The sequence below is a fragment of the Ascaphus truei genome, unplaced genomic scaffold (assembly GCF_040206685.1).
Source record: "Ascaphus truei isolate aAscTru1 unplaced genomic scaffold, aAscTru1.hap1 HAP1_SCAFFOLD_2292, whole genome shotgun sequence".
Lineage (NCBI taxonomy): Eukaryota > Metazoa > Chordata > Amphibia > Anura > Ascaphidae > Ascaphus > Ascaphus truei.
The window spans coordinates 1-25,105 of NW_027455210.1; the positions used below are offsets into that span (position 1 = coordinate 1).

Here is a 25,105-nt window from a genome sequence, read left to right on the forward strand (position 1 = left end):
ATGACGACAAAATAAAGCCTCCTTCTTTTTGCTGTGTCTTGTTTGCTCTTTTGCGTGGCTTCTTACTTTCTTTTCTTTTCAGCTCCTCCTCGCATGGAGCAGGAGTGCCGCCTGCTGCCTAGCCTAATTCAGTCCGAACGAGCAGATGCCTAAGAAACTCCTGTTGAAGCTGTATCCAAATAGCCTGCATAGCAAACACTGCAGCAGCAAGCAGCAAGCAGCAAATGCCTTGACTTGCTGGCTTCTTGTCACAATGGCTGGCTGGCTGAAATGACCTGAACTGAAAAGCCCAGCCACTGGCTGCTTGCTTGCTGCCTGAGTTTCATGGCAGCCCAGACGAGTCGGCTAGCAGAGAAAAAGTGGGCGGTTCCTATGCAAATAAGCAGACGAAGCCTGGTGCCGGAAAAAGAACTGGAAGCATGTGCCTTTTTGGCTGTTTGCTGGCCATGCGGGCCCCCCAGCAGTGTGTGCGGCTGCTTTTCTTTACTCCATACAAAGTCTTTGGCTTTTGCATCCGTCGTCGTCGTCGCCGCCGCTGCTGCATAGACTCCCCGGGGCTGTGTCGGAAGGAGCGGAGGCAGGCACGCTGGCCTGCTGGGGGAGGAGGCGAGCGGGCAGCCAGCGGCTCCCTCTGCCCTTCTCCCTAAAGCGTAGCGCCCCTGGCCGTCGGGCGGCGCTCAGGCGGGGGCCCATTTCTGGTTATCGCTTCTCGGCCTTTTGGCTAAGATCAAGTGTAGTATCTGTTCTTATCAGTTTAATATCTGATACGTCCCCTATCTGGGGACCATATATTAAATGGATTTTTAGAACAGGGAGATGGAAGAAGAGCTTGCTCTGTCCACTCCACGCATTGACCTGGTATTGCAGTACCTCCAGGACCGGTGCACTTCCCTTTGGGGATATTTGGCTTGTATCAAAAAATAGAAACAAATGACTGTCTGACAGAAAAAAAACAAACATGCATTTTTGGCTCTTTCTTTTGCAAAGAAAGAAGAAGATGAAATGACGACAAAATAAAGCCTCCTTCTTTTTGCTGTGTCTTGTTTGCTCTTTTGCGTGGCTTCTTACTTTCTTTTCTTTTCAGCTCCTCCTCGCATGGAGCAGGAGTGCCGCCTGCTGCCTAGCCTAATTCAGTCCGAACGAGCAGATGCCTAAGAAACTCCTGTTGAAGCTGTATCCAAATAGCCTGCATAGCAAACACTGCAGCAGCAAGCAGCAAGCAGCAAATGCCTTGACTTGCTGGCTTCTTGTCACAATGGCTGGCTGGCTGAAATGACCTGAACTGAAAAGCCCAGCCACTGGCTGCTTGCTTGCTGCCTGAGTTTCATGGCAGCCCAGACGAGTCGGCTAGCAGAGAAAAAGTGGGCGGTTCCTATGCAAATAAGCAGACGAAGCCTGGTGCCGGAAAAAGAACTGGAAGCATGTGCCTTTTTGGCTGTTTGCTGGCCATGCGGGCCCCCCAGCAGTGTGTGCGGCTGCTTTTCTTTACTCCATACAAAGTCTTTGGCTTTTGCATCCGTCGTCGTCGTCGCCGCCGCTGCTGCATAGACTCCCCGGGGCTGTGTCGGAAGGAGCGGAGGCAGGCACGCTGGCCTGCTGGGGGAGGAGGCGAGCGGGCAGCCAGCGGCTCCCTCTGCCCTTCTCCCTAAAGCGTAGCGCCCCTGGCCGTCGGGCGGCGCTCAGGCGGGGGCCCATTTCTGGTTATCGCTTCTCGGCCTTTTGGCTAAGATCAAGTGTAGTATCTGTTCTTATCAGTTTAATATCTGATACGTCCCCTATCTGGGGACCATATATTAAATGGATTTTTAGAACAGGGAGATGGAAGAAGAGCTTGCTCTGTCCACTCCACGCATTGACCTGGTATTGCAGTACCTCCAGGACCGGTGCACTTCCCTTTGGGGATATTTGGCTTGTATCAAAAAATAGAAACAAATGACTGTCTGACAGAAAAAAAACAAACATGCATTTTTGGCTCTTTCTTTTGCAAAGAAAGAAGAAGATGAAATGACGACAAAATAAAGCCTCCTTCTTTTTGCTGTGTCTTGTTTGCTCTTTTGCGTGGCTTCTTACTTTCTTTTCTTTTCAGCTCCTCCTCGCATGGAGCAGGAGTGCCGCCTGCTGCCTAGCCTAATTCAGTCCGAACGAGCAGATGCCTAAGAAACTCCTGTTGAAGCTGTATCCAAATAGCCTGCATAGCAAACACTGCAGCAGCAAGCAGCAAGCAGCAAATGCCTTGACTTGCTGGCTTCTTGTCACAATGGCTGGCTGGCTGAAATGACCTGAACTGAAAAGCCCAGCCACTGGCTGCTTGCTTGCTGCCTGAGTTTCATGGCAGCCCAGACGAGTCGGCTAGCAGAGAAAAAGTGGGCGGTTCCTATGCAAATAAGCAGACGAAGCCTGGTGCCGGAAAAAGAACTGGAAGCATGTGCCTTTTTGGCTGTTTGCTGGCCATGCGGGCCCCCCAGCAGTGTGTGCGGCTGCTTTTCTTTACTCCATACAAAGTCTTTGGCTTTTGCATCCGTCGTCGTCGTCGCCGCCGCTGCTGCATAGACTCCCCGGGGCTGTGTCGGAAGGAGCGGAGGCAGGCACGCTGGCCTGCTGGGGGAGGAGGCGAGCGGGCAGCCAGCGGCTCCCTCTGCCCTTCTCCCTAAAGCGTAGCGCCCCTGGCCGTCGGGCGGCGCTCAGGCGGGGGCCCATTTCTGGTTATCGCTTCTCGGCCTTTTGGCTAAGATCAAGTGTAGTATCTGTTCTTATCAGTTTAATATCTGATACGTCCCCTATCTGGGGACCATATATTAAATGGATTTTTAGAACAGGGAGATGGAAGAAGAGCTTGCTCTGTCCACTCCACGCATTGACCTGGTATTGCAGTACCTCCAGGACCGGTGCACTTCCCTTTGGGGATATTTGGCTTGTATCAAAAAATAGAAACAAATGACTGTCTGACAGAAAAAAAACAAACATGCATTTTTGGCTCTTTCTTTTGCAAAGAAAGAAGAAGATGAAATGACGACAAAATAAAGCCTCCTTCTTTTTGCTGTGTCTTGTTTGCTCTTTTGCGTGGCTTCTTACTTTCTTTTCTTTTCAGCTCCTCCTCGCATGGAGCAGGAGTGCCGCCTGCTGCCTAGCCTAATTCAGTCCGAACGAGCAGATGCCTAAGAAACTCCTGTTGAAGCTGTATCCAAATAGCCTGCATAGCAAACACTGCAGCAGCAAGCAGCAAGCAGCAAATGCCTTGACTTGCTGGCTTCTTGTCACAATGGCTGGCTGGCTGAAATGACCTGAACTGAAAAGCCCAGCCACTGGCTGCTTGCTTGCTGCCTGAGTTTCATGGCAGCCCAGACGAGTCGGCTAGCAGAGAAAAAGTGGGCGGTTCCTATGCAAATAAGCAGACGAAGCCTGGTGCCGGAAAAAGAACTGGAAGCATGTGCCTTTTTGGCTGTTTGCTGGCCATGCGGGCCCCCCAGCAGTGTGTGCGGCTGCTTTTCTTTACTCCATACAAAGTCTTTGGCTTTTGCATCCGTCGTCGTCGTCGCCGCCGCTGCTGCATAGACTCCCCGGGGCTGTGTCGGAAGGAGCGGAGGCAGGCACGCTGGCCTGCTGGGGGAGGAGGCGAGCGGGCAGCCAGCGGCTCCCTCTGCCCTTCTCCCTAAAGCGTAGCGCCCCTGGCCGTCGGGCGGCGCTCAGGCGGGGGCCCATTTCTGGTTATCGCTTCTCGGCCTTTTGGCTAAGATCAAGTGTAGTATCTGTTCTTATCAGTTTAATATCTGATACGTCCCCTATCTGGGGACCATATATTAAATGGATTTTTAGAACAGGGAGATGGAAGAAGAGCTTGCTCTGTCCACTCCACGCATTGACCTGGTATTGCAGTACCTCCAGGACCGGTGCACTTCCCTTTGGGGATATTTGGCTTGTATCAAAAAATAGAAACAAATGACTGTCTGACAGAAAAAAAACAAACATGCATTTTTGGCTCTTTCTTTTGCAAAGAAAGAAGAAGATGAAATGACGACAAAATAAAGCCTCCTTCTTTTTGCTGTGTCTTGTTTGCTCTTTTGCGTGGCTTCTTACTTTCTTTTCTTTTCAGCTCCTCCTCGCATGGAGCAGGAGTGCCGCCTGCTGCCTAGCCTAATTCAGTCCGAACGAGCAGATGCCTAAGAAACTCCTGTTGAAGCTGTATCCAAATAGCCTGCATAGCAAACACTGCAGCAGCAAGCAGCAAGCAGCAAATGCCTTGACTTGCTGGCTTCTTGTCACAATGGCTGGCTGGCTGAAATGACCTGAACTGAAAAGCCCAGCCACTGGCTGCTTGCTTGCTGCCTGAGTTTCATGGCAGCCCAGACGAGTCGGCTAGCAGAGAAAAAGTGGGCGGTTCCTATGCAAATAAGCAGACGAAGCCTGGTGCCGGAAAAAGAACTGGAAGCATGTGCCTTTTTGGCTGTTTGCTGGCCATGCGGGCCCCCCAGCAGTGTGTGCGGCTGCTTTTCTTTACTCCATACAAAGTCTTTGGCTTTTGCATCCGTCGTCGTCGTCGCCGCCGCTGCTGCATAGACTCCCCGGGGCTGTGTCGGAAGGAGCGGAGGCAGGCACGCTGGCCTGCTGGGGGAGGAGGCGAGCGGGCAGCCAGCGGCTCCCTCTGCCCTTCTCCCTAAAGCGTAGCGCCCCTGGCCGTCGGGCGGCGCTCAGGCGGGGGCCCATTTCTGGTTATCGCTTCTCGGCCTTTTGGCTAAGATCAAGTGTAGTATCTGTTCTTATCAGTTTAATATCTGATACGTCCCCTATCTGGGGACCATATATTAAATGGATTTTTAGAACAGGGAGATGGAAGAAGAGCTTGCTCTGTCCACTCCACGCATTGACCTGGTATTGCAGTACCTCCAGGACCGGTGCACTTCCCTTTGGGGATATTTGGCTTGTATCAAAAAATAGAAACAAATGACTGTCTGACAGAAAAAAAACAAACATGCATTTTTGGCTCTTTCTTTTGCAAAGAAAGAAGAAGATGAAATGACGACAAAATAAAGCCTCCTTCTTTTTGCTGTGTCTTGTTTGCTCTTTTGCGTGGCTTCTTACTTTCTTTTCTTTTCAGCTCCTCCTCGCATGGAGCAGGAGTGCCGCCTGCTGCCTAGCCTAATTCAGTCCGAACGAGCAGATGCCTAAGAAACTCCTGTTGAAGCTGTATCCAAATAGCCTGCATAGCAAACACTGCAGCAGCAAGCAGCAAGCAGCAAATGCCTTGACTTGCTGGCTTCTTGTCACAATGGCTGGCTGGCTGAAATGACCTGAACTGAAAAGCCCAGCCACTGGCTGCTTGCTTGCTGCCTGAGTTTCATGGCAGCCCAGACGAGTCGGCTAGCAGAGAAAAAGTGGGCGGTTCCTATGCAAATAAGCAGACGAAGCCTGGTGCCGGAAAAAGAACTGGAAGCATGTGCCTTTTTGGCTGTTTGCTGGCCATGCGGGCCCCCCAGCAGTGTGTGCGGCTGCTTTTCTTTACTCCATACAAAGTCTTTGGCTTTTGCATCCGTCGTCGTCGTCGCCGCCGCTGCTGCATAGACTCCCCGGGGCTGTGTCGGAAGGAGCGGAGGCAGGCACGCTGGCCTGCTGGGGGAGGAGGCGAGCGGGCAGCCAGCGGCTCCCTCTGCCCTTCTCCCTAAAGCGTAGCGCCCCTGGCCGTCGGGCGGCGCTCAGGCGGGGGCCCATTTCTGGTTATCGCTTCTCGGCCTTTTGGCTAAGATCAAGTGTAGTATCTGTTCTTATCAGTTTAATATCTGATACGTCCCCTATCTGGGGACCATATATTAAATGGATTTTTAGAACAGGGAGATGGAAGAAGAGCTTGCTCTGTCCACTCCACGCATTGACCTGGTATTGCAGTACCTCCAGGACCGGTGCACTTCCCTTTGGGGATATTTGGCTTGTATCAAAAAATAGAAACAAATGACTGTCTGACAGAAAAAAAACAAACATGCATTTTTGGCTCTTTCTTTTGCAAAGAAAGAAGAAGATGAAATGACGACAAAATAAAGCCTCCTTCTTTTTGCTGTGTCTTGTTTGCTCTTTTGCGTGGCTTCTTACTTTCTTTTCTTTTCAGCTCCTCCTCGCATGGAGCAGGAGTGCCGCCTGCTGCCTAGCCTAATTCAGTCCGAACGAGCAGATGCCTAAGAAACTCCTGTTGAAGCTGTATCCAAATAGCCTGCATAGCAAACACTGCAGCAGCAAGCAGCAAGCAGCAAATGCCTTGACTTGCTGGCTTCTTGTCACAATGGCTGGCTGGCTGAAATGACCTGAACTGAAAAGCCCAGCCACTGGCTGCTTGCTTGCTGCCTGAGTTTCATGGCAGCCCAGACGAGTCGGCTAGCAGAGAAAAAGTGGGCGGTTCCTATGCAAATAAGCAGACGAAGCCTGGTGCCGGAAAAAGAACTGGAAGCATGTGCCTTTTTGGCTGTTTGCTGGCCATGCGGGCCCCCCAGCAGTGTGTGCGGCTGCTTTTCTTTACTCCATACAAAGTCTTTGGCTTTTGCATCCGTCGTCGTCGTCGCCGCCGCTGCTGCATAGACTCCCCGGGGCTGTGTCGGAAGGAGCGGAGGCAGGCACGCTGGCCTGCTGGGGGAGGAGGCGAGCGGGCAGCCAGCGGCTCCCTCTGCCCTTCTCCCTAAAGCGTAGCGCCCCTGGCCGTCGGGCGGCGCTCAGGCGGGGGCCCATTTCTGGTTATCGCTTCTCGGCCTTTTGGCTAAGATCAAGTGTAGTATCTGTTCTTATCAGTTTAATATCTGATACGTCCCCTATCTGGGGACCATATATTAAATGGATTTTTAGAACAGGGAGATGGAAGAAGAGCTTGCTCTGTCCACTCCACGCATTGACCTGGTATTGCAGTACCTCCAGGACCGGTGCACTTCCCTTTGGGGATATTTGGCTTGTATCAAAAAATAGAAACAAATGACTGTCTGACAGAAAAAAAACAAACATGCATTTTTGGCTCTTTCTTTTGCAAAGAAAGAAGAAGATGAAATGACGACAAAATAAAGCCTCCTTCTTTTTGCTGTGTCTTGTTTGCTCTTTTGCGTGGCTTCTTACTTTCTTTTCTTTTCAGCTCCTCCTCGCATGGAGCAGGAGTGCCGCCTGCTGCCTAGCCTAATTCAGTCCGAACGAGCAGATGCCTAAGAAACTCCTGTTGAAGCTGTATCCAAATAGCCTGCATAGCAAACACTGCAGCAGCAAGCAGCAAGCAGCAAATGCCTTGACTTGCTGGCTTCTTGTCACAATGGCTGGCTGGCTGAAATGACCTGAACTGAAAAGCCCAGCCACTGGCTGCTTGCTTGCTGCCTGAGTTTCATGGCAGCCCAGACGAGTCGGCTAGCAGAGAAAAAGTGGGCGGTTCCTATGCAAATAAGCAGACGAAGCCTGGTGCCGGAAAAAGAACTGGAAGCATGTGCCTTTTTGGCTGTTTGCTGGCCATGCGGGCCCCCCAGCAGTGTGTGCGGCTGCTTTTCTTTACTCCATACAAAGTCTTTGGCTTTTGCATCCGTCGTCGTCGTCGCCGCCGCTGCTGCATAGACTCCCCGGGGCTGTGTCGGAAGGAGCGGAGGCAGGCACGCTGGCCTGCTGGGGGAGGAGGCGAGCGGGCAGCCAGCGGCTCCCTCTGCCCTTCTCCCTAAAGCGTAGCGCCCCTGGCCGTCGGGCGGCGCTCAGGCGGGGGCCCATTTCTGGTTATCGCTTCTCGGCCTTTTGGCTAAGATCAAGTGTAGTATCTGTTCTTATCAGTTTAATATCTGATACGTCCCCTATCTGGGGACCATATATTAAATGGATTTTTAGAACAGGGAGATGGAAGAAGAGCTTGCTCTGTCCACTCCACGCATTGACCTGGTATTGCAGTACCTCCAGGACCGGTGCACTTCCCTTTGGGGATATTTGGCTTGTATCAAAAAATAGAAACAAATGACTGTCTGACAGAAAAAAAACAAACATGCATTTTTGGCTCTTTCTTTTGCAAAGAAAGAAGAAGATGAAATGACGACAAAATAAAGCCTCCTTCTTTTTGCTGTGTCTTGTTTGCTCTTTTGCGTGGCTTCTTACTTTCTTTTCTTTTCAGCTCCTCCTCGCATGGAGCAGGAGTGCCGCCTGCTGCCTAGCCTAATTCAGTCCGAACGAGCAGATGCCTAAGAAACTCCTGTTGAAGCTGTATCCAAATAGCCTGCATAGCAAACACTGCAGCAGCAAGCAGCAAGCAGCAAATGCCTTGACTTGCTGGCTTCTTGTCACAATGGCTGGCTGGCTGAAATGACCTGAACTGAAAAGCCCAGCCACTGGCTGCTTGCTTGCTGCCTGAGTTTCATGGCAGCCCAGACGAGTCGGCTAGCAGAGAAAAAGTGGGCGGTTCCTATGCAAATAAGCAGACGAAGCCTGGTGCCGGAAAAAGAACTGGAAGCATGTGCCTTTTTGGCTGTTTGCTGGCCATGCGGGCCCCCCAGCAGTGTGTGCGGCTGCTTTTCTTTACTCCATACAAAGTCTTTGGCTTTTGCATCCGTCGTCGTCGTCGCCGCCGCTGCTGCATAGACTCCCCGGGGCTGTGTCGGAAGGAGCGGAGGCAGGCACGCTGGCCTGCTGGGGGAGGAGGCGAGCGGGCAGCCAGCGGCTCCCTCTGCCCTTCTCCCTAAAGCGTAGCGCCCCTGGCCGTCGGGCGGCGCTCAGGCGGGGGCCCATTTCTGGTTATCGCTTCTCGGCCTTTTGGCTAAGATCAAGTGTAGTATCTGTTCTTATCAGTTTAATATCTGATACGTCCCCTATCTGGGGACCATATATTAAATGGATTTTTAGAACAGGGAGATGGAAGAAGAGCTTGCTCTGTCCACTCCACGCATTGACCTGGTATTGCAGTACCTCCAGGACCGGTGCACTTCCCTTTGGGGATATTTGGCTTGTATCAAAAAATAGAAACAAATGACTGTCTGACAGAAAAAAAACAAACATGCATTTTTGGCTCTTTCTTTTGCAAAGAAAGAAGAAGATGAAATGACGACAAAATAAAGCCTCCTTCTTTTTGCTGTGTCTTGTTTGCTCTTTTGCGTGGCTTCTTACTTTCTTTTCTTTTCAGCTCCTCCTCGCATGGAGCAGGAGTGCCGCCTGCTGCCTAGCCTAATTCAGTCCGAACGAGCAGATGCCTAAGAAACTCCTGTTGAAGCTGTATCCAAATAGCCTGCATAGCAAACACTGCAGCAGCAAGCAGCAAGCAGCAAATGCCTTGACTTGCTGGCTTCTTGTCACAATGGCTGGCTGGCTGAAATGACCTGAACTGAAAAGCCCAGCCACTGGCTGCTTGCTTGCTGCCTGAGTTTCATGGCAGCCCAGACGAGTCGGCTAGCAGAGAAAAAGTGGGCGGTTCCTATGCAAATAAGCAGACGAAGCCTGGTGCCGGAAAAAGAACTGGAAGCATGTGCCTTTTTGGCTGTTTGCTGGCCATGCGGGCCCCCCAGCAGTGTGTGCGGCTGCTTTTCTTTACTCCATACAAAGTCTTTGGCTTTTGCATCCGTCGTCGTCGTCGCCGCCGCTGCTGCATAGACTCCCCGGGGCTGTGTCGGAAGGAGCGGAGGCAGGCACGCTGGCCTGCTGGGGGAGGAGGCGAGCGGGCAGCCAGCGGCTCCCTCTGCCCTTCTCCCTAAAGCGTAGCGCCCCTGGCCGTCGGGCGGCGCTCAGGCGGGGGCCCATTTCTGGTTATCGCTTCTCGGCCTTTTGGCTAAGATCAAGTGTAGTATCTGTTCTTATCAGTTTAATATCTGATACGTCCCCTATCTGGGGACCATATATTAAATGGATTTTTAGAACAGGGAGATGGAAGAAGAGCTTGCTCTGTCCACTCCACGCATTGACCTGGTATTGCAGTACCTCCAGGACCGGTGCACTTCCCTTTGGGGATATTTGGCTTGTATCAAAAAATAGAAACAAATGACTGTCTGACAGAAAAAAAACAAACATGCATTTTTGGCTCTTTCTTTTGCAAAGAAAGAAGAAGATGAAATGACGACAAAATAAAGCCTCCTTCTTTTTGCTGTGTCTTGTTTGCTCTTTTGCGTGGCTTCTTACTTTCTTTTCTTTTCAGCTCCTCCTCGCATGGAGCAGGAGTGCCGCCTGCTGCCTAGCCTAATTCAGTCCGAACGAGCAGATGCCTAAGAAACTCCTGTTGAAGCTGTATCCAAATAGCCTGCATAGCAAACACTGCAGCAGCAAGCAGCAAGCAGCAAATGCCTTGACTTGCTGGCTTCTTGTCACAATGGCTGGCTGGCTGAAATGACCTGAACTGAAAAGCCCAGCCACTGGCTGCTTGCTTGCTGCCTGAGTTTCATGGCAGCCCAGACGAGTCGGCTAGCAGAGAAAAAGTGGGCGGTTCCTATGCAAATAAGCAGACGAAGCCTGGTGCCGGAAAAAGAACTGGAAGCATGTGCCTTTTTGGCTGTTTGCTGGCCATGCGGGCCCCCCAGCAGTGTGTGCGGCTGCTTTTCTTTACTCCATACAAAGTCTTTGGCTTTTGCATCCGTCGTCGTCGTCGCCGCCGCTGCTGCATAGACTCCCCGGGGCTGTGTCGGAAGGAGCGGAGGCAGGCACGCTGGCCTGCTGGGGGAGGAGGCGAGCGGGCAGCCAGCGGCTCCCTCTGCCCTTCTCCCTAAAGCGTAGCGCCCCTGGCCGTCGGGCGGCGCTCAGGCGGGGGCCCATTTCTGGTTATCGCTTCTCGGCCTTTTGGCTAAGATCAAGTGTAGTATCTGTTCTTATCAGTTTAATATCTGATACGTCCCCTATCTGGGGACCATATATTAAATGGATTTTTAGAACAGGGAGATGGAAGAAGAGCTTGCTCTGTCCACTCCACGCATTGACCTGGTATTGCAGTACCTCCAGGACCGGTGCACTTCCCTTTGGGGATATTTGGCTTGTATCAAAAAATAGAAACAAATGACTGTCTGACAGAAAAAAAACAAACATGCATTTTTGGCTCTTTCTTTTGCAAAGAAAGAAGAAGATGAAATGACGACAAAATAAAGCCTCCTTCTTTTTGCTGTGTCTTGTTTGCTCTTTTGCGTGGCTTCTTACTTTCTTTTCTTTTCAGCTCCTCCTCGCATGGAGCAGGAGTGCCGCCTGCTGCCTAGCCTAATTCAGTCCGAACGAGCAGATGCCTAAGAAACTCCTGTTGAAGCTGTATCCAAATAGCCTGCATAGCAAACACTGCAGCAGCAAGCAGCAAGCAGCAAATGCCTTGACTTGCTGGCTTCTTGTCACAATGGCTGGCTGGCTGAAATGACCTGAACTGAAAAGCCCAGCCACTGGCTGCTTGCTTGCTGCCTGAGTTTCATGGCAGCCCAGACGAGTCGGCTAGCAGAGAAAAAGTGGGCGGTTCCTATGCAAATAAGCAGACGAAGCCTGGTGCCGGAAAAAGAACTGGAAGCATGTGCCTTTTTGGCTGTTTGCTGGCCATGCGGGCCCCCCAGCAGTGTGTGCGGCTGCTTTTCTTTACTCCATACAAAGTCTTTGGCTTTTGCATCCGTCGTCGTCGTCGCCGCCGCTGCTGCATAGACTCCCCGGGGCTGTGTCGGAAGGAGCGGAGGCAGGCACGCTGGCCTGCTGGGGGAGGAGGCGAGCGGGCAGCCAGCGGCTCCCTCTGCCCTTCTCCCTAAAGCGTAGCGCCCCTGGCCGTCGGGCGGCGCTCAGGCGGGGGCCCATTTCTGGTTATCGCTTCTCGGCCTTTTGGCTAAGATCAAGTGTAGTATCTGTTCTTATCAGTTTAATATCTGATACGTCCCCTATCTGGGGACCATATATTAAATGGATTTTTAGAACAGGGAGATGGAAGAAGAGCTTGCTCTGTCCACTCCACGCATTGACCTGGTATTGCAGTACCTCCAGGACCGGTGCACTTCCCTTTGGGGATATTTGGCTTGTATCAAAAAATAGAAACAAATGACTGTCTGACAGAAAAAAAACAAACATGCATTTTTGGCTCTTTCTTTTGCAAAGAAAGAAGAAGATGAAATGACGACAAAATAAAGCCTCCTTCTTTTTGCTGTGTCTTGTTTGCTCTTTTGCGTGGCTTCTTACTTTCTTTTCTTTTCAGCTCCTCCTCGCATGGAGCAGGAGTGCCGCCTGCTGCCTAGCCTAATTCAGTCCGAACGAGCAGATGCCTAAGAAACTCCTGTTGAAGCTGTATCCAAATAGCCTGCATAGCAAACACTGCAGCAGCAAGCAGCAAGCAGCAAATGCCTTGACTTGCTGGCTTCTTGTCACAATGGCTGGCTGGCTGAAATGACCTGAACTGAAAAGCCCAGCCACTGGCTGCTTGCTTGCTGCCTGAGTTTCATGGCAGCCCAGACGAGTCGGCTAGCAGAGAAAAAGTGGGCGGTTCCTATGCAAATAAGCAGACGAAGCCTGGTGCCGGAAAAAGAACTGGAAGCATGTGCCTTTTTGGCTGTTTGCTGGCCATGCGGGCCCCCCAGCAGTGTGTGCGGCTGCTTTTCTTTACTCCATACAAAGTCTTTGGCTTTTGCATCCGTCGTCGTCGTCGCCGCCGCTGCTGCATAGACTCCCCGGGGCTGTGTCGGAAGGAGCGGAGGCAGGCACGCTGGCCTGCTGGGGGAGGAGGCGAGCGGGCAGCCAGCGGCTCCCTCTGCCCTTCTCCCTAAAGCGTAGCGCCCCTGGCCGTCGGGCGGCGCTCAGGCGGGGGCCCATTTCTGGTTATCGCTTCTCGGCCTTTTGGCTAAGATCAAGTGTAGTATCTGTTCTTATCAGTTTAATATCTGATACGTCCCCTATCTGGGGACCATATATTAAATGGATTTTTAGAACAGGGAGATGGAAGAAGAGCTTGCTCTGTCCACTCCACGCATTGACCTGGTATTGCAGTACCTCCAGGACCGGTGCACTTCCCTTTGGGGATATTTGGCTTGTATCAAAAAATAGAAACAAATGACTGTCTGACAGAAAAAAAACAAACATGCATTTTTGGCTCTTTCTTTTGCAAAGAAAGAAGAAGATGAAATGACGACAAAATAAAGCCTCCTTCTTTTTGCTGTGTCTTGTTTGCTCTTTTGCGTGGCTTCTTACTTTCTTTTCTTTTCAGCTCCTCCTCGCATGGAGCAGGAGTGCCGCCTGCTGCCTAGCCTAATTCAGTCCGAACGAGCAGATGCCTAAGAAACTCCTGTTGAAGCTGTATCCAAATAGCCTGCATAGCAAACACTGCAGCAGCAAGCAGCAAGCAGCAAATGCCTTGACTTGCTGGCTTCTTGTCACAATGGCTGGCTGGCTGAAATGACCTGAACTGAAAAGCCCAGCCACTGGCTGCTTGCTTGCTGCCTGAGTTTCATGGCAGCCCAGACGAGTCGGCTAGCAGAGAAAAAGTGGGCGGTTCCTATGCAAATAAGCAGACGAAGCCTGGTGCCGGAAAAAGAACTGGAAGCATGTGCCTTTTTGGCTGTTTGCTGGCCATGCGGGCCCCCCAGCAGTGTGTGCGGCTGCTTTTCTTTACTCCATACAAAGTCTTTGGCTTTTGCATCCGTCGTCGTCGTCGCCGCCGCTGCTGCATAGACTCCCCGGGGCTGTGTCGGAAGGAGCGGAGGCAGGCACGCTGGCCTGCTGGGGGAGGAGGCGAGCGGGCAGCCAGCGGCTCCCTCTGCCCTTCTCCCTAAAGCGTAGCGCCCCTGGCCGTCGGGCGGCGCTCAGGCGGGGGCCCATTTCTGGTTATCGCTTCTCGGCCTTTTGGCTAAGATCAAGTGTAGTATCTGTTCTTATCAGTTTAATATCTGATACGTCCCCTATCTGGGGACCATATATTAAATGGATTTTTAGAACAGGGAGATGGAAGAAGAGCTTGCTCTGTCCACTCCACGCATTGACCTGGTATTGCAGTACCTCCAGGACCGGTGCACTTCCCTTTGGGGATATTTGGCTTGTATCAAAAAATAGAAACAAATGACTGTCTGACAGAAAAAAAACAAACATGCATTTTTGGCTCTTTCTTTTGCAAAGAAAGAAGAAGATGAAATGACGACAAAATAAAGCCTCCTTCTTTTTGCTGTGTCTTGTTTGCTCTTTTGCGTGGCTTCTTACTTTCTTTTCTTTTCAGCTCCTCCTCGCATGGAGCAGGAGTGCCGCCTGCTGCCTAGCCTAATTCAGTCCGAACGAGCAGATGCCTAAGAAACTCCTGTTGAAGCTGTATCCAAATAGCCTGCATAGCAAACACTGCAGCAGCAAGCAGCAAGCAGCAAATGCCTTGACTTGCTGGCTTCTTGTCACAATGGCTGGCTGGCTGAAATGACCTGAACTGAAAAGCCCAGCCACTGGCTGCTTGCTTGCTGCCTGAGTTTCATGGCAGCCCAGACGAGTCGGCTAGCAGAGAAAAAGTGGGCGGTTCCTATGCAAATAAGCAGACGAAGCCTGGTGCCGGAAAAAGAACTGGAAGCATGTGCCTTTTTGGCTGTTTGCTGGCCATGCGGGCCCCCCAGCAGTGTGTGCGGCTGCTTTTCTTTACTCCATACAAAGTCTTTGGCTTTTGCATCCGTCGTCGTCGTCGCCGCCGCTGCTGCATAGACTCCCCGGGGCTGTGTCGGAAGGAGCGGAGGCAGGCACGCTGGCCTGCTGGGGGAGGAGGCGAGCGGGCAGCCAGCGGCTCCCTCTGCCCTTCTCCCTAAAGCGTAGCGCCCCTGGCCGTCGGGCGGCGCTCAGGCGGGGGCCCATTTCTGGTTATCGCTTCTCGGCCTTTTGGCTAAGATCAAGTGTAGTATCTGTTCTTATCAGTTTAATATCTGATACGTCCCCTATCTGGGGACCATATATTAAATGGATTTTTAGAACAGGGAGATGGAAGAAGAGCTTGCTCTGTCCACTCCACGCATTGACCTGGTATTGCAGTACCTCCAGGACCGGTGCACTTCCCTTTGGGGATATTTGGCTTGTATCAAAAAATAGAAACAAATGACTGTCTGACAGAAAAAAAACAAACATGCATTTTTGGCTCTTTCTTTTGCAAAGAAAGAAGAAGATGAAATGACGACAAAATAAAGCCTCCTTCTTTTTGCTGTGTCTTGTTTGCTCTTTTGCGTGGCTTCTTACTTTCTTTTCTTTTCAGCTCCTCCTCGCATGGAGCAGGAGTGCCGCCTGCTGCCTAGCCTAATTCAGTCCGAACGAGCAGATGCCTAAGAAACTCCTGTTGAAGCTGTATCCAAATAGCCTGCATAGCAAACACTGCAGCAGCAAGCAGCAAGCAGCAAATGCCTTGACTTGCTGGCTTCTTGTCACAATGGCTGGCTGGCTGAAATGACCTGAACTGAAAAGCCCAGCCACTGGCTGCTTGCTTGCTGCCTGAGTTTCATGGCAGCCCAGACGAGTCGGCTAGCAGAGAAAAAGTGGGCGGTTCCTATGCAAATAAGCAGACGAAGCCTGGTGCCGGAAAAAGAACTGGAAGCATGTGCCTTTTTGGCTGTTTGCTGGCCATGCGGGCCCCCCAGCAGTGTGTGCGGCTGCTTTTCTTTACTCCATACAAAGTCTTTGGCTTTTGCATCCGTCGTCGTCGTCGCCGCCGCTGCTGCATAGACTCCCCGGGGCTGTGTCGGAAGGAGCGGAGGCAGGCACGCTGGCCTGCTGGGGGAGGAGGCGAGCGGGCAGCCAGCGGCTCCCTCTGCCCTTCTCCCTAAAGCGTAGCGCCCCTGGCCGTCGGGCGGCGCTCAGGCGGGGGCCCATTTCTGGTTATCGCTTCTCGGCCTTTTGGCTAAGATCAAGTGTAGTATCTGTTCTTATCAGTTTAATATCTGATACGTCCCCTATCTGGGGACCATATATTAAATGGATTTTTAGAACAGGGAGATGGAAGAAGAGCTTGCTCTGTCCACTCCACGCATTGACCTGGTATTGCAGTACCTCCAGGACCGGTGCACTTCCCTTTGGGGATATTTGGCTTGTATCAAAAAATAGAAACAAATGACTGTCTGACAGAAAAAAAACAAACATGCATTTTTGGCTCTTTCTTTTGCAAAGAAAGAAGAAGATGAAATGACGACAAAATAAAGCCTCCTTCTTTTTGCTGTGTCTTGTTTGCTCTTTTGCGTGGCTTCTTACTTTCTTTTCTTTTCAGCTCCTCCTCGCATGGAGCAGGAGTGCCGCCTGCTGCCTAGCCTAATTCAGTCCGAACGAGCAGATGCCTAAGAAACTCCTGTTGAAGCTGTATCCAAATAGCCTGCATAGCAAACACTGCAGCAGCAAGCAGCAAGCAGCAAATGCCTTGACTTGCTGGCTTCTTGTCACAATGGCTGGCTGGCTGAAATGACCTGAACTGAAAAGCCCAGCCACTGGCTGCTTGCTTGCTGCCTGAGTTTCATGGCAGCCCAGACGAGTCGGCTAGCAGAGAAAAAGTGGGCGGTTCCTATGCAAATAAGCAGACGAAGCCTGGTGCCGGAAAAAGAACTGGAAGCATGTGCCTTTTTGGCTGTTTGCTGGCCATGCGGGCCCCCCAGCAGTGTGTGCGGCTGCTTTTCTTTACTCCATACAAAGTCTTTGGCTTTTGCATCCGTCGTCGTCGTCGCCGCCGCTGCTGCATAGACTCCCCGGGGCTGTGTCGGAAGGAGCGGAGGCAGGCACGCTGGCCTGCTGGGGGAGGAGGCGAGCGGGCAGCCAGCGGCTCCCTCTGCCCTTCTCCCTAAAGCGTAGCGCCCCTGGCCGTCGGGCGGCGCTCAGGCGGGGGCCCATTTCTGGTTATCGCTTCTCGGCCTTTTGGCTAAGATCAAGTGTAGTATCTGTTCTTATCAGTTTAATATCTGATACGTCCCCTATCTGGGGACCATATATTAAATGGATTTTTAGAACAGGGAGATGGAAGAAGAGCTTGCTCTGTCCACTCCACGCATTGACCTGGTATTGCAGTACCTCCAGGACCGGTGCACTTCCCTTTGGGGATATTTGGCTTGTATCAAAAAATAGAAACAAATGACTGTCTGACAGAAAAAAAACAAACATGCATTTTTGGCTCTTTCTTTTGCAAAGAAAGAAGAAGATGAAATGACGACAAAATAAAGCCTCCTTCTTTTTGCTGTGTCTTGTTTGCTCTTTTGCGTGGCTTCTTACTTTCTTTTCTTTTCAGCTCCTCCTCGCATGGAGCAGGAGTGCCGCCTGCTGCCTAGCCTAATTCAGTCCGAACGAGCAGATGCCTAAGAAACTCCTGTTGAAGCTGTATCCAAATAGCCTGCATAGCAAACACTGCAGCAGCAAGCAGCAAGCAGCAAATGCCTTGACTTGCTGGCTTCTTGTCACAATGGCTGGCTGGCTGAAATGACCTGAACTGAAAAGCCCAGCCACTGGCTGCTTGCTTGCTGCCTGAGTTTCATGGCAGCCCAGACGAGTCGGCTAGCAGAGAAAAAGTGGGCGGTTCCTATGCAAATAAGCAGACGAAGCCTGGTGCCGGAAAAAGAACTGGAAGCATGTGCCTTTTTGGCTGTTTGCTGGCCATGCGGGCCCCCCAGCAGTGTGTGCGGCTGCTTTTCTTTACTCCATACAAAGTCTTTGGCTTTTGCATCCGTCGTCGTCGTCGCCGCCGCTGCTGCATAGACTCCCCGGGGCTGTGTCGGAAGGAGCGGAGGCAGGCACGCTGGCCTGCTGGGGGAGGAGGCGAGCGGGCAGCCAGCGGCTCCCTCTGCCCTTCTCCCTAAAGCGTAGCGCCCCTGGCCGTCGGGCGGCGCTCAGGCGGGGGCCCATTTCTGGTTATCGCTTCTCGGCCTTTTGGCTAAGATCAAGTGTAGTATCTGTTCTTATCAGTTTAATATCTGATACGTCCCCTATCTGGGGACCATATATTAAATGGATTTTTAGAACAGGGAGATGGAAGAAGAGCTTGCTCTGTCCACTCCACGCATTGACCTGGTATTGCAGTACCTCCAGGACCGGTGCACTTCCCTTTGGGGATATTTGGCTTGTATCAAAAAATAGAAACAAATGACTGTCTGACAGAAAAAAAACAAACATGCATTTTTGGCTCTTTCTTTTGCAAAGAAAGAAGAAGATGAAATGACGACAAAATAAAGCCTCCTTCTTTTTGCTGTGTCTTGTTTGCTCTTTTGCGTGGCTTCTTACTTTCTTTTCTTTTCAGCTCCTCCTCGCATGGAGCAGGAGTGCCGCCTGCTGCCTAGCCTAATTCAGTCCGAACGAGCAGATGCCTAAGAAACTCCTGTTGAAGCTGTATCCAAATAGCCTGCATAGCAAACACTGCAGCAGCAAGCAGCAAGCAGCAAATGCCTTGACTTGCTGGCTTCTTGTCACAATGGCTGGCTGGCTGAAATGACCTGAACTGAAAAGCCCAGCCACTGGCTGCTTGCTTGCTGCCTGAGTTTCATGGCAGCCCAGACGAGTCGGCTAGCAGAGAAAAAGTGGGCGGTTCCTATGCAAATAAGCAGACGAAGCCTGGTGCCGGAAAAAGAACTGGAAGCATGTGCCTTTTTGGCTGTTTGCTGGCCATGCGGGCCCCCCAGCAGTGTGTGCGGCTGCTTTTCTTTACTCCATACAAAGTCTTTGGCTTTTGCATCCGTCGTCGTCGTCGCCGCCGCTGCTGCATAGACTCCCCGGGGCTGTGTCGGAAGGAGCGGAGGCAGGCACGCTGGCCTGCTGGGGGAGGAGGCGAGCGGGCAGCCAGCGGCTCCCTCTGCCCTTCTCCCTAAAGCGTAGCGCCCCTGGCCGCTCGGGCGGCGCTCAGGCGGGGGCCCATTTCTGGTTATCGCTTCTCGGCCTTTTGGCTAAGATCAAGTGTAGTATCTGTTCTTATCAGTTTAATATCTGATACGTCCCCTATCTGGGGACCATATATTAAATGGATTTTTAGAACAGGGAGATGGAAGAAGAGCTTGCTCTGTCCACTCCACGCATTGACCTGGTATTGCAGTACCTCCAGGACCGGTGCACTTCCCTTTGGGGATATTTGGCTTGTATCAAAAAATAGAAACAAATGACTGTCTGACAGAAAAAAAACAAACATGCATTTTTGGCTCTTTCTTTTGCAAAGAAAGAAGAAGATGAAATGACGACAAAATAAAGCCTCCTTCTTTTTGCTGTGTCTTGTTTGCTCTTTTGCGTGGCTTCTTACTTTCTTTTCTTTTCAGCTCCTCCTCGCATGGAGCAGGAGTGCCGCCTGCTGCCTAGCCTAATTCAGTCCGAACGAGCAGATGCCTAAGAAACTCCTGTTGAAGCTGTATCCAAATAGCCTGCATAGCAAACACTGCAGCAGCAAGCAGCAAGCAGCAAATGCCTTGACTTGCTGGCTTCTTGTCACAATGGCTGGCTGGCTGAAATGACCTGAACTGAAAAGCCCAGCCACTGGCTGCTTGCTTGCTGCCTGAGTTTCATGGCAGCCCAGACGAGTCGGCTAGCAGAGAAAAAGTGGGCGGTTCCTATGCAAATAAGCAGACGAAGCCTGGTGCCGGAAAAAGAACTGGAAGCATGTGCCTTTTTGGCTGTTTGCTGGCCATGCGGGCCCCCCAGCAGTGTGTGCGGCTGCTTTTCTTTACTCCATACAAAGTCTTTGGCTTTTGCATCCGTCGTCGTCGTCGCCGCCGCTGCTGCATAGACTCCCCGGGGCTGTGTCGGAAGGAGCGGAGGCAGGCACGCTGGCCTGCTGGGGGAGGAGGCGAGCGGGCAGCCAGCGGCTCCCTCTGCCCTTCTCCCTAAAGCGTAGCGCCCCTGGCCGTCGGGCGGCGCTCAGGCGGGGGCCCATTTCTGGTTATCGCTTCTCGGCCTTTTGGCTAAGATCAAGTGTAGTATCTGTTCTTATCAGTTTAATATCTGATACGTCCCCTATCTGGGGACCATATATTAAATGGATTTTTAGAACAGGGAGATGGAAGAAGAGCTTGCTCTGTCCACTCCACGCATTGACCTGGTATTGCAGTACCTCCAGGACCGGTGCACTTCCCTTTGGGGATATTTGGCTTGTATCAAAAAATAGAAACAAATGACTGTCTGACAGAAAAAAAACAAACATGCATTTTTGGCTCTTTCTTTTGCAAAGAAAGAAGAAGATGAAATGACGACAAAATAAAGCCTCCTTCTTTTTGCTGTGTCTTGTTTGCTCTTTTGCGTGGCTTCTTACTTTCTTTTCTTTTCAGCTCCTCCTCGCATGGAGCAGGAGTGCCGCCTGCTGCCTAGCCTAATTCAGTCCGAACGAGCAGATGCCTAAGAAACTCCTGTTGAAGCTGTATCCAAATAGCCTGCATAGCAAACACTGCAGCAGCAAGCAGCAAGCAGCAAATGCCTTGACTTGCTGGCTTCTTGTCACAATGGCTGGCTGGCTGAAATGACCTGAACTGAAAAGCCCAGCCACTGGCTGCTTGCTTGCTGCCTGAGTTTCATGGCAGCCCAGACGAGTCGGCTAGCAGAGAAAAAGTGGGCGGTTCCTATGCAAATAAGCAGACGAAGCCTGGTGCCGGAAAAAGAACTGGAAGCATGTGCCTTTTTGGCTGTTTGCTGGCCATGCGGGCCCCCCAGCAGTGTGTGCGGCTGCTTTTCTTTACTCCATACAAAGTCTTTGGCTTTTGCATCCGTCGTCGTCGTCGCCGCCGCTGCTGCATAGACTCCCCGGGGCTGTGTCGGAAGGAGCGGAGGCAGGCACGCTGGCCTGCTGGGGGAGGAGGCGAGCGGGCAGCCAGCGGCTCCCTCTGCCCTTCTCCCTAAAGCGTAGCGCCCCTGGCCGTCGGGCGGCGCTCAGGCGGGGGCCCATTTCTGGTTATCGCTTCTCGGCCTTTTGGCTAAGATCAAGTGTAGTATCTGTTCTTATCAGTTTAATATCTGATACGTCCCCTATCTGGGGACCATATATTAAATGGATTTTTAGAACAGGGAGATGGAAGAAGAGCTTGCTCTGTCCACTCCACGCATTGACCTGGTATTGCAGTACCTCCAGGACCGGTGCACTTCCCTTTGGGGATATTTGGCTTGTATCAAAAAATAGAAACAAATGACTGTCTGACAGAAAAAAAACAAACATGCATTTTTGGCTCTTTCTTTTGCAAAGAAAGAAGAAGATGAAATGACGACAAAATAAAGCCTCCTTCTTTTTGCTGTGTCTTGTTTGCTCTTTTGCGTGGCTTCTTACTTTCTTTTCTTTTCAGCTCCTCCTCGCATGGAGCAGGAGTGCCGCCTGCTGCCTAGCCTAATTCAGTCCGAACGAGCAGATGCCTAAGAAACTCCTGTTGAAGCTGTATCCAAATAGCCTGCATAGCAAACACTGCAGCAGCAAGCAGCAAGCAGCAAATGCCTTGACTTGCTGGCTTCTTGTCACAATGGCTGGCTGGCTGAAATGACCTGAACTGAAAAGCCCAGCCACTGGCTGCTTGCTTGCTGCCTGAGTTTCATGGCAGCCCAGACGAGTCGGCTAGCAGAGAAAAAGTGGGCGGTTCCTATGCAAATAAGCAGACGAAGCCTGGTGCCGGAAAAAGAACTGGAAGCATGTGCCTTTTTGGCTGTTTGCTGGCCATGCGGGCCCCCCAGCAGTGTGTGCGGCTGCTTTTCTTTACTCCATACAAAGTCTTTGGCTTTTGCATCCGTCGTCGTCGTCGCCGCCGCTGCTGCATAGACTCCCCGGGGCTGTGTCGGAAGGAGCGGAGGCAGGCACGCTGGCCTGCTGGGGGAGGAGGCGAGCGGGCAGCCAGCGGCTCCCTCTGCCCTTCTCCCTAAAGCGTAGCGCCCCTGGCCGTCGGGCGGCGCTCAGGCGGGGGCCCATTTCTGGTTATCGCTTCTCGGCCTTTTGGCTAAGATCAAGTGTAGTATCTGTTCTTATCAGTTTAATATCTGATACGTCCCCTATCTGGGGACCATATATTAAATGGATTTTTAGAACAGGGAGATGGAAGAAGAGCTTGCTCTGTCCACTCCACGCATTGACCTGGTATTGCAGTACCTCCAGGACCGGTGCACTTCCCTTTGGGGATATTTGGCTTGTATCAAAAAATAGAAACAAATGACTGTCTGACAGAAAAAAAACAAACATGCATTTTTGGCTCTTTCTTTTGCAAAGAAAGAAGAAGATGAAATGACGACAAAATAAAGCCTCCTTCTTTTTGCTGTGTCTTGTTTGCTCTTTTGCGTGGCTTCTTACTTTCTTTTCTTTTCAGCTCCTCCTCGCATGGAGCAGGAGTGCCGCCTGCTGCCTAGCCTAATTCAGTCCGAACGAGCAGATGCCTAAGAAACTCCTGTTGAAGCTGTATCCAAATAGCCTGCATAGCAAACACTGCAGCAGCAAGCAGCAAGCAGCAAATGCCTTGACTTGCTGGCTTCTTGTCACAATGGCTGGCTGGCTGAAATGACCTGAACTGAAAAGCCCAGCCACTGGCTGCTTGCTTGCTGCCTGAGTTTCATGGCAGCCCAGACGAGTCGGCTAGCAGAGAAAAAGTGGGCGGTTCCTATGCAAATAAGCAGACGAAGCCTGGTGCCGGAAAAAGAACTGGAAGCATGTGCCTTTTTGGCTGTTTGCTGGCCATGCGGGCCCCCCAGCAGTGTGTGCGGCTGCTTTTCTTTACTCCATACAAAGTCTTTGGCTTTTGCATCCGTCGTCGTCGTCGCCGCCGCTGCTGCATAGACTCCCCGGGGCTGTGTCGGAAGGAGCGGAGGCAGGCACGCTGGCCTGCTGGGGGAGGAGGCGAGCGGGCAGCCAGCGGCTCCCTCTGCCCTTCTCCCTAAAGCGTAGCGCCCCTGGCCGTCGGGCGGCGCTCAGGCGGGGGCCCATTTCTGGTTATCGCTTCTCGGCCTTTTGGCTAAGATCAAGTGTAGTATCTGTTCTTATCAGTTTAATATCTGATACGTCCCCTATCTGGGGACCATATATTAAATGGATTTTTAGAACAGGGAGATGGAAGAAGAGCTTGCTCTGTCCACTCCACGCATTGACCTGGTATTGCAGTACCTCCAGGACCGGTGCACTTCCCTTTGGGGATATTTGGCTTGTATCAAAAAATAGAAACAAATGACTGTCTGACAGAAAAAAAACAAACATGCATTTTTGGCTCTTTCTTTTGCAAAGAAAGAAGAAGATGAAATGACGACAAAATAAAGCCTCCTTCTTTTTGCTGTGTCTTGTTTGCTCTTTTGCGTGGCTTCTTACTTTCTTTTCTTTTCAGCTCCTCCTCGCATGGAGCAGGAGTGCCGCCTGCTGCCTAGCCTAATTCAGTCCGAACGAGCAGATGCCTAAGAAACTCCTGTTGAAGCTGTATCCAAATAGCCTGCATAGCAAACACTGCAGCAGCAAGCAGCAAGCAGCAAATGCCTTGACTTGCTGGCTTCTTGTCACAATGGCTGGCTGGCTGAAATGACCTGAACTGAAAAGCCCAGCCACTGGCTGCTTGCTTGCTGCCTGAGTTTCATGGCAGCCCAGACGAGTCGGCTAGCAGAGAAAAAGTGGGCGGTTCCTATGCAAATAAGCAGACGAAGCCTGGTGCCGGAAAAAGAACTGGAAGCATGTGCCTTTTTGGCTGTTTGCTGGCCATGCGGGCCCCCCAGCAGTGTGTGCGGCTGCTTTTCTTTACTCCATACAAAGTCTTTGGCTTTTGCATCCGTCGTCGTCGTCGCCGCCGCTGCTGCATAGACTCCCCGGGGCTGTGTCGGAAGGAGCGGAGGCAGGCACGCTGGCCTGCTGGGGGAGGAGGCGAGCGGGCAGCCAGCGGCTCCCTCTGCCCTTCTCCCTAAAGCGTAGCGCCCCTGGCCGTCGGGCGGCGCTCAGGCGGGGGCCCATTTCTGGTTATCGCTTCTCGGCCTTTTGGCTAAGATCAAGTGTAGTATCTGTTCTTATCAGTTTAATATCTGATACGTCCCCTATCTGGGGACCATATATTAAATGGATTTTTAGAACAGGGAGATGGAAGAAGAGCTTGCTCTGTCCACTCCACGCATTGACCTGGTATTGCAGTACCTCCAGGACCGGTGCACTTCCCTTTGGGGATATTTGGCTTGTATCAAAAAATAGAAACAAATGACTGTCTGACAGAAAAAAAACAAACATGCATTTTTGGCTCTTTCTTTTGCAAAGAAAGAAGAAGATGAAATGACGACAAAATAAAGCCTCCTTCTTTTTGCTGTGTCTTGTTTGCTCTTTTGCGTGGCTTCTTACTTTCTTTTCTTTTCAGCTCCTCCTCGCATGGAGCAGGAGTGCCGCCTGCTGCCTAGCCTAATTCAGTCCGAACGAGCAGATGCCTAAGAAACTCCTGTTGAAGCTGTATCCAAATAGCCTGCATAGCAAACACTGCAGCAGCAAGCAGCAAGCAGCAAATGCCTTGACTTGCTGGCTTCTTGTCACAATGGCTGGCTGGCTGAAATGACCTGAACTGAAAAGCCCAGCCACTGGCTGCTTGCTTGCTGCCTGAGTTTCATGGCAGCCCAGACGAGTCGGCTAGCAGAGAAAAAGTGGGCGGTTCCTATGCAAATAAGCAGACGAAGCCTGGTGCCGGAAAAAGAACTGGAAGCATGTGCCTTTTTGGCTGTTTGCTGGCCATGCGGGCCCCCCAGCAGTGTGTGCGGCTGCTTTTCTTTACTCCATACAAAGTCTTTGGCTTTTGCATCCGTCGTCGTCGTCGCCGCCGCTGCTGCATAGACTCCCCGGGGCTGTGTCGGAAGGAGCGGAGGCAGGCACGCTGGCCTGCTGGGGGAGGAGGCGAGCGGGCAGCCAGCGGCTCCCTCTGCCCTTCTCCCTAAAGCGTAGCGCCCCTGGCCGTCGGGCGGCGCTCAGGCGGGGGCCCATTTCTGGTTATCGCTTCTCGGCCTTTTGGCTAAGATCAAGTGTAGTATCTGTTCTTATCAGTTTAATATCTGATACGTCCCCTATCTGGGGACCATATATTAAATGGATTTTTAGAACAGGGAGATGGAAGAAGAGCTTGCTCTGTCCACTCCACGCATTGACCTGGTATTGCAGTACCTCCAGGACCGGTGCACTTCCCTTTGGGGATATTTGGCTTGTATCAAAAAATAGAAACAAATGACTGTCTGACAGAAAAAAAACAAACATGCATTTTTGGCTCTTTCTTTTGCAAAGAAAGAAGAAGATGAAATGACGACAAAATAAAGCCTCCTTCTTTTTGCTGTGTCTTGTTTGCTCTTTTGC

General features: G+C 51.6%; 25 non-coding genes across 25 annotated transcripts; all 25 read left to right on the forward strand.

The window, feature by feature from the left end:
• The first annotated feature begins 701 nt into the window (after window positions 1-701).
• On the forward strand, window positions 702-892 carry LOC142477719 (U2 spliceosomal RNA). The gene has a single exon (XR_012792636.1). It is a non-coding gene; the product is annotated as a U2 spliceosomal RNA (small nuclear RNA).
• An 811-nt stretch (window positions 893-1,703) lies between these two features.
• Window positions 1,704-1,894, forward strand: LOC142477731 (U2 spliceosomal RNA). Its single transcript, XR_012792647.1, has one exon. It is a non-coding gene; the product is annotated as a U2 spliceosomal RNA (small nuclear RNA).
• Window positions 1,895-2,705: 811 nt separating this feature from the next.
• On the forward strand, window positions 2,706-2,896 carry LOC142477742 (U2 spliceosomal RNA). Its single transcript, XR_012792658.1, has one exon. It is a non-coding gene; the product is annotated as a U2 spliceosomal RNA (small nuclear RNA).
• An 811-nt stretch (window positions 2,897-3,707) lies between these two features.
• LOC142477754 (U2 spliceosomal RNA) lies at window positions 3,708-3,898 on the forward strand. The gene has a single exon (XR_012792669.1). It is a non-coding gene; the product is annotated as a U2 spliceosomal RNA (small nuclear RNA).
• An 811-nt stretch (window positions 3,899-4,709) lies between these two features.
• On the forward strand, window positions 4,710-4,900 carry LOC142477762 (U2 spliceosomal RNA). The gene has a single exon (XR_012792677.1). It is a non-coding gene; the product is annotated as a U2 spliceosomal RNA (small nuclear RNA).
• An 811-nt stretch (window positions 4,901-5,711) lies between these two features.
• Window positions 5,712-5,902, forward strand: LOC142477720 (U2 spliceosomal RNA). The gene has a single exon (XR_012792637.1). It is a non-coding gene; the product is annotated as a U2 spliceosomal RNA (small nuclear RNA).
• An 811-nt stretch (window positions 5,903-6,713) lies between these two features.
• LOC142477721 (U2 spliceosomal RNA) lies at window positions 6,714-6,904 on the forward strand. The gene has a single exon (XR_012792638.1). It is a non-coding gene; the product is annotated as a U2 spliceosomal RNA (small nuclear RNA).
• Window positions 6,905-7,715: 811 nt separating this feature from the next.
• On the forward strand, window positions 7,716-7,906 carry LOC142477722 (U2 spliceosomal RNA). The gene has a single exon (XR_012792639.1). It is a non-coding gene; the product is annotated as a U2 spliceosomal RNA (small nuclear RNA).
• An 811-nt stretch (window positions 7,907-8,717) lies between these two features.
• Window positions 8,718-8,908, forward strand: LOC142477724 (U2 spliceosomal RNA). The gene has a single exon (XR_012792640.1). It is a non-coding gene; the product is annotated as a U2 spliceosomal RNA (small nuclear RNA).
• Window positions 8,909-9,719: 811 nt separating this feature from the next.
• On the forward strand, window positions 9,720-9,910 carry LOC142477725 (U2 spliceosomal RNA). The gene has a single exon (XR_012792641.1). It is a non-coding gene; the product is annotated as a U2 spliceosomal RNA (small nuclear RNA).
• An 811-nt stretch (window positions 9,911-10,721) lies between these two features.
• Window positions 10,722-10,912, forward strand: LOC142477726 (U2 spliceosomal RNA). The gene has a single exon (XR_012792642.1). It is a non-coding gene; the product is annotated as a U2 spliceosomal RNA (small nuclear RNA).
• Window positions 10,913-11,723: 811 nt separating this feature from the next.
• On the forward strand, window positions 11,724-11,914 carry LOC142477727 (U2 spliceosomal RNA). Its single transcript, XR_012792643.1, has one exon. It is a non-coding gene; the product is annotated as a U2 spliceosomal RNA (small nuclear RNA).
• Window positions 11,915-12,725: 811 nt separating this feature from the next.
• On the forward strand, window positions 12,726-12,916 carry LOC142477728 (U2 spliceosomal RNA). Its single transcript, XR_012792644.1, has one exon. It is a non-coding gene; the product is annotated as a U2 spliceosomal RNA (small nuclear RNA).
• An 811-nt stretch (window positions 12,917-13,727) lies between these two features.
• Window positions 13,728-13,918, forward strand: LOC142477729 (U2 spliceosomal RNA). Its single transcript, XR_012792645.1, has one exon. It is a non-coding gene; the product is annotated as a U2 spliceosomal RNA (small nuclear RNA).
• An 811-nt stretch (window positions 13,919-14,729) lies between these two features.
• Window positions 14,730-14,920, forward strand: LOC142477730 (U2 spliceosomal RNA). The gene has a single exon (XR_012792646.1). It is a non-coding gene; the product is annotated as a U2 spliceosomal RNA (small nuclear RNA).
• An 811-nt stretch (window positions 14,921-15,731) lies between these two features.
• On the forward strand, window positions 15,732-15,922 carry LOC142477732 (U2 spliceosomal RNA). Its single transcript, XR_012792648.1, has one exon. It is a non-coding gene; the product is annotated as a U2 spliceosomal RNA (small nuclear RNA).
• An 811-nt stretch (window positions 15,923-16,733) lies between these two features.
• LOC142477733 (U2 spliceosomal RNA) lies at window positions 16,734-16,924 on the forward strand. Its single transcript, XR_012792649.1, has one exon. It is a non-coding gene; the product is annotated as a U2 spliceosomal RNA (small nuclear RNA).
• Window positions 16,925-17,735: 811 nt separating this feature from the next.
• LOC142477734 (U2 spliceosomal RNA) lies at window positions 17,736-17,926 on the forward strand. The gene has a single exon (XR_012792650.1). It is a non-coding gene; the product is annotated as a U2 spliceosomal RNA (small nuclear RNA).
• An 812-nt stretch (window positions 17,927-18,738) lies between these two features.
• Window positions 18,739-18,929, forward strand: LOC142477735 (U2 spliceosomal RNA). Its single transcript, XR_012792651.1, has one exon. It is a non-coding gene; the product is annotated as a U2 spliceosomal RNA (small nuclear RNA).
• An 811-nt stretch (window positions 18,930-19,740) lies between these two features.
• On the forward strand, window positions 19,741-19,931 carry LOC142477736 (U2 spliceosomal RNA). The gene has a single exon (XR_012792652.1). It is a non-coding gene; the product is annotated as a U2 spliceosomal RNA (small nuclear RNA).
• Window positions 19,932-20,742: 811 nt separating this feature from the next.
• LOC142477737 (U2 spliceosomal RNA) lies at window positions 20,743-20,933 on the forward strand. Its single transcript, XR_012792653.1, has one exon. It is a non-coding gene; the product is annotated as a U2 spliceosomal RNA (small nuclear RNA).
• An 811-nt stretch (window positions 20,934-21,744) lies between these two features.
• LOC142477738 (U2 spliceosomal RNA) lies at window positions 21,745-21,935 on the forward strand. The gene has a single exon (XR_012792654.1). It is a non-coding gene; the product is annotated as a U2 spliceosomal RNA (small nuclear RNA).
• Window positions 21,936-22,746: 811 nt separating this feature from the next.
• LOC142477739 (U2 spliceosomal RNA) lies at window positions 22,747-22,937 on the forward strand. Its single transcript, XR_012792655.1, has one exon. It is a non-coding gene; the product is annotated as a U2 spliceosomal RNA (small nuclear RNA).
• Window positions 22,938-23,748: 811 nt separating this feature from the next.
• Window positions 23,749-23,939, forward strand: LOC142477740 (U2 spliceosomal RNA). Its single transcript, XR_012792656.1, has one exon. It is a non-coding gene; the product is annotated as a U2 spliceosomal RNA (small nuclear RNA).
• Window positions 23,940-24,750: 811 nt separating this feature from the next.
• Window positions 24,751-24,941, forward strand: LOC142477741 (U2 spliceosomal RNA). Its single transcript, XR_012792657.1, has one exon. It is a non-coding gene; the product is annotated as a U2 spliceosomal RNA (small nuclear RNA).
• Window positions 24,942-25,105: the final 164 nt, after the last annotated feature.